Below are 16,829 nucleotides of genomic sequence, written 5' to 3' on the forward strand. Positions count from 1 at the left end.
TGGCATTCTTGAGACAACAATCTGACCTTTTGCCTCTCAATACATAAGAAGTCCTGTAACAATGCACAATATATCTATATTGAGCAAGTGGCCATGCAGTTAGGGTCATACATCTGTGAGCTTGTATACAGTAAATAGTGGGTCGAACCCATATTGGCAGCCAAGAAGATGGTTTTCCGTGGTTTCCTGCTTTCACGCCAGGAAAATGCTGGGGCTGTGTCTTAATTAGTGCCACGGTCACTTCCTTTCCACATTTAGCCCTTTCCTGTCCCATCGTCACCAAAAGACCTATCTGTGTTGGTGCAACGTAAGGCAAGCTGCAATATCCCTGTCGGCTGACCTTATGTACTCGTGCCTTCACAAGGAACACTGTATGATATTGTAGATAACCTGTAGGTTATGGTTCATGTTGTTTAGGGCTTATGACTTCCATATGAGGTGGCTTGCCCTAATCCATTTCTGGTGAGATACTGTGTGCTCAATACCTGTTGTATTCTGGATTGGTTCAGAACAAGTTTGTCACTTGTATTTTGGGTCTCAGTCTCATTCTTGGCTCTCACGATATGAAAGTGACTGAGATATGAGCAGTATGGGTAACACCATTCCTAAAACAGCCAGATCCTATAGGAAAATGTGGGAAAAAGCTGGTCTGTGTGTGCAGTTCAGTGAACATGAGAGGACTGGTATGTAACTGGCTGGAAGAGGAAAGCAATGGAAAACTACCTTAGTCTTCATTTCCTTAGTTTGCCTCCTCAGTGACACCTAGCTCTCTATGGCAGCTGATGGCAGAGCTATTGAGGACCCTCCCTGCCCTCAGACTGATCACTTCATATACAAGAGAAAATATGGAAGATACATTTTCCAGCTGAGTTTTATTTGCTGGTACAGGATGTCAAAGATAACAGTGATATATTTTGAACTTTTTAATGTTTCAGAATTGGTTTGTTTATAATGAGCAGAATATTTGTAAGTATGTCAGTACATTTTCCTGATCATTTGGTGTTATTTTGGAAGGTTTTATATTATATAATTGTTCTACTCTTCAAAAATAACTCTGATCATACAAACAGATCATTCCTCCACTCCTGAAGGTCTCTTAGTTGTCATGTTTTTATGGATACGCGACATTTAGATTTTATGAAAAATGATAATGAAGATTTGAAACTGAAACTGTCTCATTTACTAGGAAATGATGAATTGTTAAGTGCACTCGTATATAAATACATTTCCAGATGTGTCTGAAAAATTAGCCTAATATATTAACTTATCCACAGGACAATTACAAGATTATATTTGAAGAGATGCACTTGAAAGAAGAACCAAAATCAGAGTTGGCAGTGGCAGGAGAAACACAGGTGAACACATTTGAAGTAATCTAATATTTTGATGACATTTTTCTGATAATGAAAATTGTAACAAACTGCTGAATAGGCTTCATTGAGCAACTCCTCATTTTAAAGCAAACATTTTGGAGATCCTTTTAAGGATCTATAGTGAGTTTTCCAATATTTTGAAATGATTTTCGTATTTTCTTCATGTAGTGTGAAATTTTATGCTAGGTATTATATAGCAGCTATTATTGTTCAAAGTCCCTCCACTGCATGGCCTCTGGTTGCTGGTTTCTTCATTGTTACTGCTTACTTATCCTAACCAGATTTAGGCTACGAGCATGGCTATCTTCTTTTTGTCACGTGCTAAAGTGTTCCAACACATTTCTTCAAATTATTGATCCCAGATGTCCGTCTTCTTCTAAGTCCTCTTTTGCCTAAATTTTTTCCTCAAAGTATTACTTGTGACAGACTGTCCTTTTTAGGAGTCCTCATAATGTGATACATGTATTTCAGCCACTTGAGTTAAATTATCTTGATAAGCTGAGCTCGACAGCTCATTGTGTGGAGTACCCCACTGTCGGCAGCCCTGAAGATGGTTTTTATAGTTTTCCATTTTCATATAATTAATATGCTGGGGCTGTACCTTAATTGAGGCCATGGCCGCTTCCTTTCTACTCCTAGCCCTTTCCTATCATTTTATTGGCAAAAGACCTTTTGTCATTATATATCCACATCATGAAATTTTGGATTCTATTTTCTAATGGTAATAAAATGTATAGGGCTCTATACAGTATTTAGTAGGGTGTAGAGGACACAGCACTTTGTTATTCTCGTTTTGCGCTTTATTGTGAGATTGTCTGAGGATAGGAGTTGCCACATGCTTATGAAGATGGACTCTGCTTTCTCTATCCAGCATTTGATTTCAGCACAATTGTCCTATGTTACTCCCTAGATTTACCATATTTTTTACTCTGTCTGCCTGTATGTTGTACATCAGAAAGCTTTCTGATGGTGTAGTAGGTTTCTTTTTTACATTGCTTTTTTTTGTGTTGAGGATAAAGTTACAATCTTTGGGTACAGCTTTTGCAAATTGTGGAGATCACTCGTTTAAGTGCAGGAGAGGAGGTGCTCTGTAGTGGAAGGTGACAAGGACTAATTTCAAGCATACCTAGGACAGTATAAGTAAGGATATTTTACAAATGCATGCCTTATGAAACATACAATCTCATTGTAAATTATAGTATTCCTGTTAAGAAGCCTTTCACAAATCATTCCAATAATTACACACATAACTGCAAGTCGCGCATAACTCAGTGTGTTAATCATTTGATAGAAGATTATGGATTATTCACTGTCACTATATTTAGGTATACTAAATCTCTTAGAGAATGCCCCTCCCATTGTTTCATCATATTCTGTATCCATGCCTATTTCACTTCTGCTGGCAGAACTGTGGTTTAATTACAACTTTCCCTTGCGGTTTCAGTAGAGGACACAGAGTTTCACATGGCTGAGGTTCTCATGAACTCTCAATCTTTGTGGTTTCCCGTAATGATGCCATTATTTCGATCAGCATTTCAGCTTGTGGCTCATACAATTTAGCCCATGTCTCATCCAGCATAACGATATTGCATAAGAACGCCTCTCCTTTGTACTTACAGTACTCCAAATGATTACGAGCAGCATCGTATTGTAATAATTTCTGCATTTCCCTTGAATCACGAAGAACCAATTTTGATGAAATTTTTCATGCCCAGAGTGCCTTCTAATAAGAAGCACAGTCGTATTTGCTAACCCGGTGTCTTGGGCCAGCTCACATATCATATGGTATCGACCAGATTCCATTAACACTTCTCCGTCACTGACACTAGGATGACCTGGCTGACACACATCTGCCACTTATTGTTGTCCTTTGTTAAAGACTTTGCCCACCGTGCCCCTGTCCTGTAAGGCTATGCAGTTTCACTGCAAGCTTCTAGCCAGCTAACCCTAGGCTGTGTTCAATATGCCAGTTTGCATGCATGTGATGTGAGGTAAGGTAGGTATACAAGTAACGTGTGTTGTCAGTGACATTATTAGATTCCATTTCATGGCGTCTCATCAGCAGTGTTGTCACTCTTAAAGTTTTAACCATCTTATCTCCCGTACTCCAGTTTGCCTAGAGCTAATTAAACATCATTTCTGTTTTCATCCACGTGTGGCCTACGTAATCTTCATATGACCATTCCATTGAAAGTATTTTATCGATATATCTGGAGAATCGCCTGTTGCCAGCATGTTTCTTCTCATGAAGTTAATATAGATTGTTGTTTAAAGCTTTGTTGTTGTGAACAAATGGGATTGCCTTTCTGGTATAAAATTGTACATTAATGTTAATATGATTTTACATGTGCTTCGTGGCATATCCATAGATGCAGCCGTACCTAAAGAGACTCATCTGAGAATAATTGAGCCTTGAGATTTTCCAGGGAAGTGTAACCCATGTGCTTTGGATCCTTGATTTTTTTGGCAACATTTGCTACACAGGAAAATGGGAGTTTCTTCTCTTTTTCTGGATGTTAATTCCAAAATATATGCATTAGTTATGATCCTTCAACTGTCATTAGTAAGGTTTTGATTGATGAATTGACTTGAATATTGCTCTGTTGATGAAACAGTCAATGACATTTAACTAAATTGAATCCTTTCACCTTTGTTAGAACAGTGGAAGGTTCACTTGTGAGGAAGTAAAGTATAAGGTTTCTCTCTTTCAAAATCCCAAGAGATAACATTAATCTAACATTGCATACAAAGTCAAGTGTAGACTACTTCACTTGAATGATATTTTTTTTAAAAAGGTTAAGGTGTTCTGGTCATTCTTAGAAAATATACCAGGTGACTTGAAACTCTCTGAAGAGAGTCCTTTTAAGACCAAATCAAAACGTGTGGCTCTAGAGCTCTGATGAGCATTACACTCTGAAGCCACCCCTGATCAGCCTGGTGGCCTGCAGTTTATAAGTCACTGTGTGCTGAGCAAGACAAATTATCTTGGCCATTATTCTTGGCTTTTTGGACTAAGGACTCTACCTCTCTATCAATTAACAACTTCATTGTTCTCATACAGCCTGACTGGAGCAGCAACTAGCCATCAGAGTCTGATAATAATCTCGGACTTGTCCAAGAATCAGTTGTGGGACTTCTGGGAATGTGGGGTACTTTCCATTCATAGAAAACACGGCCAGCATTTTGCTTTAAAATCTGAATGTAAATGTTGTAGGTCTATATTAATAAAGCCTTCAGATTGTCTAGATTCAACGAAAAGTCCAACAACTGATTATTTGTTGTACAAACTTGAACATGGTAGGCAAGAGGTAGACCTTTCTCAGGTTAAAATCCAATGTATGTCTATATGACTTTCAGAGTCAGCTGTGGGAACACAAGAAAGAAACAAGTGACCAGTCATATAAGAACACATAATTGGATGAACACGATGACAGAATGTTGTAGGAACAGGAGAAAAATGTGCAGAGGTTATTGTTGTCCTTCAATTTGTCTGCTTCTTTTGCTCTCCCTTGGTTTGCTGTCCTGTTTATCTTATTATGAGTTCCTTTTCTTGTTCCTGTTCTTCATATAATTTTGACTCGACACATGTTGGCTTGTTCCCTTTTTACATTGGGAGAATAAATTGATATTTTTATTGTGCAACTATGCAATTTATTTTATCAGCTGTCATGTCCATTTATAAACTTTTACTCTAGTTACATGTTTACTCTACATTTCTTACTTTATTTTGCATATTTATTCCTTACAGCCTACCAGCAATATTAAGAATGAAGTAACTGTAGATGAACCCCCAGAACGTCAGTTGGTCGCTTGTTTCAAAGAAGAAGACAAGTAAGTACTGTTTAGCTTAATTAGATTTTACACATCTAACCCTTGACAATATGGAATTTGCTATTTGTATGTTCAGTAGCTCCCTCTGCATACAAGAGGTGGAGTGAAGCCCTTGATATCCCAATATATTGGGTTCAAGGCGAGCACAGGTCCGTCCATATCATTCTTGAATTCTGTCTCCTGTACTTCACTCATGATGCAAATTTGTTGGTTTGATCATGGCTCGTGAGAAGATTCCACAAAATCAAAATAAGTCAGCCTGTAGTATCTAGTGATCAGCAGGCCGCCTAGTTGTCACCAGTCGGTATCTGAGCCGGTACGATGATTATTACCATCCCAGTTCTTTTCTCTGTATTGTAATAGGTGTTTTGGGGTGTCTGGTTGACCATGACTTAGCAGCTGGCCATTCTTGCAACATCACCAGTCCTAAGAATCAACCTGCTGTGTATTAGGCACTTCATTCTGTCCCCTTTGATACCTCTTTACATCTTTATGATTCTTATTTCCAAACCCCTATTTCTTTCATTAGTGACACTTCGCAAATACCTTGTTTCTGTGATATCACTATATTTACTGTCGCCTTCAGTGGCTTGTTATGTTTCAAAGCCATTAAATATAATGGCTCGTATGATGGCATAGTAGATTTTTATCTTGGTGTTATTAGGTACATATTTTTTAATGTTGTTACAGGTGGAAGAAAAACATCAAAAACCTGCCTGGAATTTTTCTTATATTTGAAGGCCTGATTATTGGCAGTTGGATGACCATGTTCTGATGTACTCAATTTGCTTTCCTTACTCAGAATTTATTCTGACCTTTGAAAATTTGACCTTGGGATCCATTGGCTGAAAATCCAGCAATGAACCACAGTGGCTGGTGTGTTATATTCCATCATCTGTATTTTGCTTTTCCTTCTGCACTTCTGTCACCTAATCTAAACACTGCTCTATGAGATATGTAAGTATCTAAAGGTCAAGTCTTTATTGCTCTTCAGCATATAACTTGGCCTCCTGTTGCTCTTTCACAACCTTTGTTCTTACATCTGACTGTGTAAGTAGTAGCTGATTTCTGCACAGTCAGTGGTAATGTATGGTAGAAATGCAAAACACCACTCACTCACTCACTCACTCACTCATCACAATATTCCGAGAACCATCAAATCATTAAAGCTGAAATAAGGCCATGAGTAACCGGTAAGCATCCTATTTGAGAAATGCATCCTGGTACGGTTAAATTAAGAGAGTAAATAAAAGCAAAAGTGGGGTTGATTCGGAGCAAGAGGTTGGCCTTGGCAAGCTGAGTGTTCAGGCAGGTAGAAAATATATTCTGTGATAGGAATATTGGCAACACTGCCTCTTGTCTGGTTGTGTTGGATGGAATTGGAGGATTTAAATGTTTAGTTTTGCAAGAATGCTATTCTTAAATAGCTAAGTCTGCAGCTCATCACAACAAAATAACCAGAAGATAGTTCAAGATGGTGGCAAGCAGCTTGGTAGTGATACAAGTTCTCTGAACTTGTGTCGTGTTTTTAATGGTATAAAGTGTAATGACACCTGCAAAATTAGTATTAAAATACTCCTTGACAAACAGAGAATTGTACGCAGATTTAGAAATTAATAAGTGCTTATCAGTAGTATCTTAATTCTTGGGTATATTGTAGACCTGAAGGTCTACAGTCCACCGTAGGAATGGGTATCGGTCATCTGGGGGTCTGGAGGGTTGCCGGAGGGAGCAAATTTGCCAAACCGCCCATATCATTTCCCCACCTTGTGATGTGTTCAGTTTCTCTTAGTGGAGATGTGGAATTGAACTGAGGACCAAACTCAGAAGTCTCATTCAAATGCCTGTTGAACGTTTGTAATTCTAATCATCATGCCAATCAGCTATTCATGACATGTACATGATTAATACATCTCCACTGTAGAAATTTAACTCAGGGATACAGACATGGCCATGTTGGAAATGTAGTTCTCAATCTCAGAATAAATTTTGAACATGACATCAAGCAGTGTAAATAATGATGTTAGCAACTCAGAATATTGGATTGCAGATAACAGGACAGTTAGTGTGTTTTACAGCCTGAAATATGTGAAGTGTAAACAGGCCATTCTACCACTCTTGCTGCTTTAGACCCACCAATTTTGTGCAGTAGTGAATCCTGGCTGAATTTGTCAATCTATGACATAGTGGTACCTCAGTCACACATAGTATTTAGGAAACCTCAGGGGAGGATCACTTATGGCTATGAAACACGAATTCAACCATGTGCGCTTTAAGCTCCTAGAAAGAAATGCAGAATTTGTTTTGGTAGAAATCATATGCCCTGGAAGCAAGTTCCCTTGGGTTCCGTGTACCGAGCTCCAACTCTACTGGTGACATCAATGAGGAATTACTACTTTCTCTAAGCCATGTACAAAGTTTACAGCATTGATTCAAAAGTATCTAGAAAGCTGGTGATTTTATTTTGGGAAGTTCTAGCAGCATGATCGCCCTCACCTCCTGCCTCATTCCATCAGTCCACTAGAGCGACTTTCGTTGTAGAATTCTACAACGCGTTCCTTAAACAACTGATTACTGAAGCAACCTGTATAATGAAAACTCTTGTCCTTACTAACCCTCCATCCTCAGTACTGGAAACAGCAGTAATTCCCTGTTCCTCCGGACACCTAGCAGTTACAGCTACTACAAAATACAAAAAACTAGTAGTAAAGAAATATATTAGAGTAGTCTATTACTACAAAAAACTAGCTGGAACTGCTATTGTAAAGTTTAAGAAGCCAGCTACCCATCGTTACCAAGAAGAACAATCCATAGATCACAAAAGAAGTAGTCAAAATGATGTGCAAAGGAATATGCTTCACAGGAAATGGAAACAGGATACAAGCAATCTTATGTGGGACAACTATATATGTCTGACGAAAACCACCTAGAAACTCACCCACAAAGCATAGAAAAACTACATAAACCAAGTAAATAACAACAGCAGAGACATTTGTTTATACCTTAATATGGCAAATCAGCACGAAGTGCATTCTACTCTAATGACAATAGTGGCCGTCCTCGAGGCCATGGCCTCAACATTCAGTGAGTAATTTAAAGGGAGCAATAATGAGCGAGGAAAAGTACAAATACATACCCAAACGCAGCTAAGCCATTACCACTCTCCCTCTCCATCCTTTACTTCACAGAGATCGAGGTAATTAACAGCCTTCAAAATACTGCTTCCAACCTTGACAACATACTTCCAGTTATCTTTAGTGTAATGTGCAGAAGCATTAGCTTCCTCGAAGCTGACTTTGGGACAAAATTTCGGCTACACATTCTACTAATGAGACTAGGGACATTGTGTAAGCCTAACGCATATGATTTACTAATATAGGGGATCTTTGGGACTTGGTGCTGGACTAGGAAGAAGATGGTGGATACACATTTTGCTAATGGGTCTTGGGTGATGGTGTAACGTTTAATACTGACCGGGGCATAATGGAAGGCAACCTGAGGGAATCAGGGTTGAACTTTTAGTTCTGTATAAGATAATGAGTATACATTGTTTATATGGGACGAGGGGTGTGGTGTAAGGCCTAACACATTTGAATTGCCTATATGGATGTAATGGAGGTCGATCTCAGAGCTGAGCTACCACAGAGTCACTTACTTGTTGATTTTAACTTTTTGAGCTTATAGATTTGAGCTTTTGAGACTTCTAATTGCATACCATAATGTTTACATCACTTAGAGATGAAAGCATTGGCTTCAGAATTTAAAACATGTGTAGAAAGATAGCTATCAAGTCTGTGTAGACTAACTTAGGAGCTGAGTGCTCCATTGTCTTCAGCCTAAAGGATCACTGGACAGAGGTGATGTTGAAACATTGTAGACTAGCTGAGGAGGTGAGTGCTCCACTGTCTTCAGCAGCATATAATATAATATAATATACCTTGAGAAAATGTAATTCTCGTGGGAAAATCGTTAATATATAAAATAAAGGATAAAGGACCGAGGTTAGACCCTTGTGGTACATAAGAAGTAACATTGTAGGCATAAGACTCAGGTTGATGATAGCAAATATTGTTTTCTTGCACTAAGGTGGAAGCAGTTTTAACCAAGGATGGGTCAGACCAAAATATGACAATTTTCCTAAAATGCCATGATCTTATTTACAAAGGAGAAAAATTGAATGTATCCTCCTAATTCAATACAAAAACATAATTCCATTATTAGGTGAAGCAATAAAATTCAAAATGTTTCAGCGTATTTGAGCCATCTTCAGTGAAATAAGAGCAGGGGGTTAAAGTAATTATGTAATACAAGCGAAAAATGTCATGCTACCCACCAACCATCAGGTTGAGGAGAATGCGAGAGAGAGAGAGAAATGTGCTAAAACATAATGAAGGAACAAATGAAGGGCAAAAGGGACATGGCAGAAGTAAAACAATAAAAATATACCGTACAATATTTACATTTAGGAGGTGCAATAAATAACTAGCTGAGAGAATGTCAGTGAACAAAATATAACTGACTCCAAAAAGTGTGCTAGCCTCAGAAGAAAACAAATGATGCAGATGGAAACGAACAATAAGTGCTTGTGTTCAGGTTGTGGACCTCTTAGTCTAAAATTTTTTGTTTGATAACAATCCAAAAGAACAGAATGAATACACTGTGTTGAAAATTCAGGCTGACTGTGTGTTTATATTGTTAGAAATGCCAACACAATGTATGGTTAAAAGGGGAGTGAAAAACTTGAGAAACCTAGTTTGAGAGGAGACAATGTGCCAGATGAAATGCATGTGATAAGTGATGGGAAAATGCCTTTGAATTAAAATTTTTTTAGAATATCAGCATTCTCAATTTCTTCTCAATTTAGTGGCCCCATTCTCAAAGATTGTTTCCAGTGTGGGCTAGGTAATGTACTGATCTAATTTGTCGAAAGCTTTAGAAAAATCTGTGTATATTACGTCGAGCTGTCCTTGATTATTCAAAACGGCATACACGTATTCTATAGATTTTAATAGATTAGTCATAGAGTATCTACCTGGCATAAAACCATGCTGTTTAATGTGTATACCGACCCTCACATTATTAAATATGTGCGTGTACATTATTTGCTCAAATATTTAGCTGGTGCACATAAAATAAAAACAGGGCAATTGTGTTCAGTATTTTTACTTTCCCCACATTTAAAAACAGGACACGCATTCGCTATCTTCCGTAGTTTTGGAAATGTTTGTGTTTTTATCACAATGTTATATAAGGCTTGTAAGGGGAAATCCAACACATGCGAACATGCTTTCAGTAGGTACAGCGGTATTCCATCAACACCACATGACCTTTCAGGTTTTAATTTTTTAATAGCTAACATATATTCCTTTGCATCCACGAATTCTAAAGATAACGGATAATTAACGTATAAAACAGATGTGTCAGGAATATCTTAGATTGGTGGAGGTTTCGAATATAGCAATTCAAAAAAGGTTGCAAAGCCATCGGCTATACTTCTGTTATTACGAAGTAAGATCTTGTTAAAATTTTGCCCTGTTGCAGACTTTCTTTAGTATTTCTTTTGCATTTTGTATAGCTCCAGAAGTGATTGACATCACTTTTGATCTTCCCTTCTAGTCTACAAATATAATATGCTTTATTGATCATATATTTCGTTACTCTCCTTATCTGGCTAAATATTACCCTAGTATACTCCGAACATTTCCCTTGCTTTATATGGATTTCCTGCAGTTTCAGGTTATTTATTATGTCTTTAGAAAACCATGGAGGATATTTTTTCTTTGTGTGAACATTCTTCATTGGCACCGTTGCACAAAATACGGAGTGTACCTGAGCATAAAAATACTCAACAGCCTGGTCAGCGTTTGTAATTTCTACAATCATAGACCAATCCATTTGCTCAAATATTTTATACAGTTGAAAGAATTTAGCCCCTCTAAAGTCAAATAACTGCTTAGATTGTTTAGGTTGTTGTGACACATGGCTATGCTCTCTGTTTAATAGTAGTGTGACCACAATTGCAGGATGAGAACTATCCTCCGTAACTAAGGGGTACTCATCTCTATATACTGTTAATGTGCTAACATTGGTAATTATAAGATCAAGTGTATTTCCATTTGCATTAATAATATTATTGACCAAGTGCAACTGATAGAAGGACATAAATTCAGCTAAGGATGTATGTGCAGGTCAAAAATTTACAAGATTACTTTGCTCACCAGTAATTAATGGCAAATTAAAGTCACCAGGTAAAATAAGATCTAAATTTAAAAGGTCCTTATTAACTTCAAACAATCCATAGAAGTCCAAATATGTTGCCAATTTGGTTGCAGGTGGAATATACACTGACTTTATTACGTAACTGTGACCATTAAATATAAATTTTACACAAACTGCTTCAGTATCGCCAAAATCTAGCACTATTTGCCTTGATACTATAGAACCTTTAACAGATATTAATGCCCCTCCTCCTTTCTCTGTACCTCTATGATCCATCCTTTACACATTAAAATCCCTACTAAACAGTTCGCTGTTAGCAACATGAGATTGCAGCCATGTTTCTGTAATCAACAGAATATCGTATTCTGATTCACTATTGATAACATAAAACTCCAAAATCTTACTGTTTAACCCTCTTGCATTCTGGTAGTAACTAGTATTTACATTAAAATAATTTTTTCTGAAAATACAACAGATACACATTTTCATTTAATCCATTCACATCGTCAAGGGTTTTTAGATTAAACACCTGCCGATCACCCTCTCGTTTTGGAATTTAATGTTACCTCCATGATCTAGCCATAGAAAAGCATCTTGCGTTTTTAAATGAGTCATTTTTGACACTGCGGTGTGCGAAATTCACTACAATGGCACCTGAAGCTTGATGCAATTGCCTCTTCAACGTATGGCATGCATCAGTGGATTCATTCTTGAACTCTACGTGCTTAACAATTTCATAAACATCCTCATTATGTCATTCAGAATGCATAACATTTCAACTGTGTTACAACGACCGTACTGATCGACTTCATCTAACTGAATTTGTGTGTCTTTTAATTGCTTCTTAACATTAAATATTCAGCTCTCAATTTCTCAATTTTCTCCATGCACTGATTTATTACTTCCGACTGTTTTTAATAAATGTTGCCTCCTCATCCAACTTTACGTGAGCTAACTCCAAACTTTTGCCTAACTTTCGCTCCACCTCTACACTCGATTTCCTAACCTCTGCAATTTGTTCCTTGATGATGTTTGTTGTTTTAAGGGACCTAACATCGAAGGTCATCGGCCCCAATTTGTTCCTTCACCTGAAGTAAGTGCTGATAGATGTCCTCAATTGTTGGTGTTGTTGCTAGTTCCTAGCCATGTACACTATATTTTTTGTCTTTCCTTTTCACAACGAGTACACCTCCAAACTTGATTTTGAGATTTTAAGAAATTTAATTCAACGTCTCAACACAGTAGCAAATATACCCGTGCTTCACTACGGTATTCCATATTGTATACAGATATCAAAGTAAATTACTGTACATGAAGTGAATAAGAATTTTTAAATTGCATGTCTCTTGCGTTATCCGAGAAAAAGCATAGGGAGGTCCGCAGCCGTTGTTTCCAATGTAAAGTGCCAGTTGCGGAGTTGTCATTAAAACGACAGGTTCACTTGTCTACCGCAGTTCACTATGCATAACATAAGTCACATTTTGATGGGTAAATTTGTTTACAATCGGGGCACCCTTGCAAGGGGGCACCTGTACCTAATGAAAAAGAGAATCAGGTAAAAGCGTTTCGAAAAAATGCACGCTCCCTTGCCTTCTGCTAGTCAAATAGAGAAGGGAATTATTCATTTCAATGGTACACAGGCATTGGAGGAGGACCCCATTCCTACTGCCTGTTAAAGTTGATTTGGGGAGTACTGATTACTACAGCAGACGCATTCCCGCTTACAGTCACTATTGATTTGTAAAGTATTAATTACTATGTCAGACACACCCCTTCTAGATCACTACAATTCGACTTAAATGAATAAATGTAGGTCGACATACGGATGCATATGCATGTTTACCTTCTTTTACAGAATAACTGCTGCTAAACGGTGCATCATATCGAAAAACGGAGTGAACGAAAAGACGCCTCTGGCCTCGTTTGGTAACGTAAATGGCTGGCCCCATGATATTTCCTCGTATCTTATCTACTGAACGTTAAGATTATTTTAGAAACGTTGAATTGGATGAAATTTGTGTAAGGTTTTCACACAGTGATTTACTTTTCAGGTACTTACGCGACAGATTAAAACATAGAATTTGGCTCACATATGGCTACTGGGTGGGCCATTATTCAAGTAGAATTTGATGATCCCATCTTTCCTATAAGTGAATCAAACCATCAATTATACGTGTACAAAGTGCAAAATAGAGGTAAATCCAGAAATGGAGCCAAATTTAACGTGTAACGGATAGAGATTCGACAAAATGTCATAGGACGAAAGTTGTAGATCACTCCAAATTGAACCGAGATTGTGCCATCCGTTTTCTTATACGACTCACCGTTTAACCACGAAATACCTCGAAACGAATGTCTGCACCGTCATTAAAATTGCTTCCATATTTCGATATTTTCCGGGAGTAAAACAAATGAAATGTTTAAATATCTCGTATACTTCCCGTCAGTTACAGGCTAAAAGCTATAATTTTGCCAAATTTCAATTTTTTAACTCGTCTGGGAGATTGTGCTGCCATCTTGACATGAGGGAGGGGTTAAATGTTATGACTTTCAGGAAACTATTAAGCCCATGAGACCTATAGGTTATTGTCCCGGATAAATATCACCGACTGTGTTCTCATGCAGATTTGAAACTCCCAGCGTGTCCCCCTCGGAAAAGTTTGAGAATTTTGGATTTTTCTAGGGATCCTGAAGTCATCAGCTTGTCTGGTACCAAGTTTTAACTTTCTAGGATGCCTAGAATGGTCTCATCAATTCGCGTCTGTTTTCACTTTGTGCCTTAATATGTATAACACAGTATATATACATCGCGCAAAACTGAATTCCATTTATTAATATGGATTATATTTCACCCGCTTCCCTAGTGGTTCTAGGGGCGTCTTACTCCCACAGTATGTTTTCCAGGTAGTAAGTCATACTTGGAAGTCATACTGGAAAATACACGCGTCCATTATCTCGGTCATCGTGACAGTTTATTTTTTCACCCTTTCTCACCCCTCTGCGAAACGAGGCTGAAGATAGACTTAAAAATCTGGAGTGTCACTATTCATCTCAGCGACCCCGAAAAGTATGGATTCGACGGTACTTTCGATGATTTTTATATCTCAGCCCCTCGCCCCCCTGCCCGTGAGGGTTCCTGGGGGTGTATTACCCCGACGTGGTTTGCCTCCTGATTATAAAAATCCGCAGTTTCACTGTTTATCTCAGCGACCCCTAAAACTATGGATTCGACACTATTTTATAATATTTTTATATATTACATCCCAATCGCCCCCACCCGGAAGGGGCTGAACTTGGACACAATATCCGGATTGTCACTATTGATTTCAGCGAGCCCGAAGAGTATGGATTCGACACTACTTTCGATGATTTTAATATCTCACCCTATCGCCCCTCCCCCCGCCCCTAGGGGTTCTGGGCTGTCCCACGTATTTTGACTCCTGATACTAAAAGTTCAGAGTGTACAATTTACCTCGGCGACCCCGTAAACTATGTGTTCGAACTTATTTTTGTTTAATTTTAGATATCACTCCCCCCTCGCCCCACCCCGAAAGGTGGCTGAACTTGGACTTTAAAAAATTCATCTTAGCGACCCCAAAAAGTATGGATTCAACACTATTTTCGTTAATTTGTGTATATGACCCCCTACACCCCGCCTGTAAGGTTTCCTTGGCTGTCTTACCCCACGTGGTTTATCTCCTAATACTAAAAATCAGTAGTGTACAATTCACCTCGGCGACCCCAAAAAGTATGGATTCGACACTATTTCGTTTAATTTAATTTATCGCTCCCCCCTGGCCCCCCATCCGAAAGGGTGCTGAACTTGACTTTTAAAAAATCGGAATTTCACTATTCATGTCAGCGACCCCAAAAACTCTGGATTCGAGAGTTTTTTGATTATTGTTATTTCTTGTACCCCTGACCCCCACCCCTAAGGGAGCTACGGATGGCTTACCCCCACAGTATTCGTCTGCAGATAGTAAGCCGTAAGTGTACCAAGTTTAGTTGAAATTGCTCCATTGGTTTAGGAGGAAAAGCGTCATTTACACACATGCATACATTCATTTTCATGTATAAGAAGATAAGATGAGATTTGCAATGGAACCAAACTTGACAGTTACTACTGTGAATCATAGAATTTATACCTTGCCTAGAAACAGCCTTCTGACATACACAAGAGCTCACGGTGGTGAAGAATTGTATCATGATCGGTATAGAAATCGATTGTGTAGGCTCAGGGTAACTGCACCTCACTATTCCTTGGAAAGAAGTTCAAGTTGGTAGCACTTCACCTCAGTGTTTATATATGCAGATTCTTCCTCAAATGACTTAAACACGACCGGTAATACATCACTAATTAAGATCTAATAACAATCTAATACGTACATCAGTTCTTCATACCTTAGTAATCCAGCAGCACACACTTTCACTTCATCATTCAAACTAGGCACAACCAAGACCACAAAATATTGGGGAGGACTACCATCACACACCCACTACTCAGCCATTGCCATGTTGCCATATCTAGTTTGTATGGACTAGCTTAGACTGAAAAAATGTCTACCTTAATTAAGGCCACGGCCATTTCCTTGCCATTCCTAGGCCGTTCCTATCCCATCGTCGCCTTAAGACATATCTGTATAGGTGCGACGTAAAGCAAATAGCAGTAGATACATATATTGCGTTTGCTTCTGGATACTGTCTTCGATTTTGTTGTCATAGTCGTAAAATTTAATAACTTTTGGTTTTCTGTTTTCTAGATTTGGGAATGTTGCATTATTGACTGGAGGTCCATTGGTTACAAGTAACAGTAGGTGCAAGATATTGAAAGATCGAAGTAAGGTAATGTGCATTTTGCCTACTCGCAATGAATGCAACCTATGCATGTTCTCTGACTCTGATCAAAGGCTAATCCATTCCGTTACCGAAAGGGCATTCCGTTGTAATGATTCTTGTTTACAGATTTCACAGAAATCGCATCTTCGGCGACACCTGATTACACATACTGAGGAGCGTCCACATTCGTGTATGCAATGCCGCAAGAAGTTTTCACTGAAGACGCAACTGCGGACACACCTGATAAAACATGGTGGTAAGCGTTCTCTTCCCTGTGATCAATGTGGTAAGACATTCCGTAGCATTTCGATTCTTCGGCGCCAACTACTTACACATACTGGTGAGCGTCCACATTCCTGTATGCAATGCGGTATGAAGTTTTCACAGAAGACGCAACTTCAACAACACCTCATGAAACATACTGGAGAGCGTTCTCTTCCCTGTGATCAATGTGGTAAAACATTCTGTAACAGTGGAAATCTTCGGCGTCACCTGGTTACACACACTACTCTCCGACGGATCTCGTGTGAGGAATGTGGGAAGAACTTCGCCCACCCGTGGAGTCTGCAG

Source organism: Anabrus simplex, chromosome 10, assembly GCF_040414725.1.
Source record: "Anabrus simplex isolate iqAnaSimp1 chromosome 10, ASM4041472v1, whole genome shotgun sequence".
In the NCBI taxonomy this organism is placed as follows: Eukaryota; Metazoa; Arthropoda; class Insecta; order Orthoptera; family Tettigoniidae; genus Anabrus; species Anabrus simplex.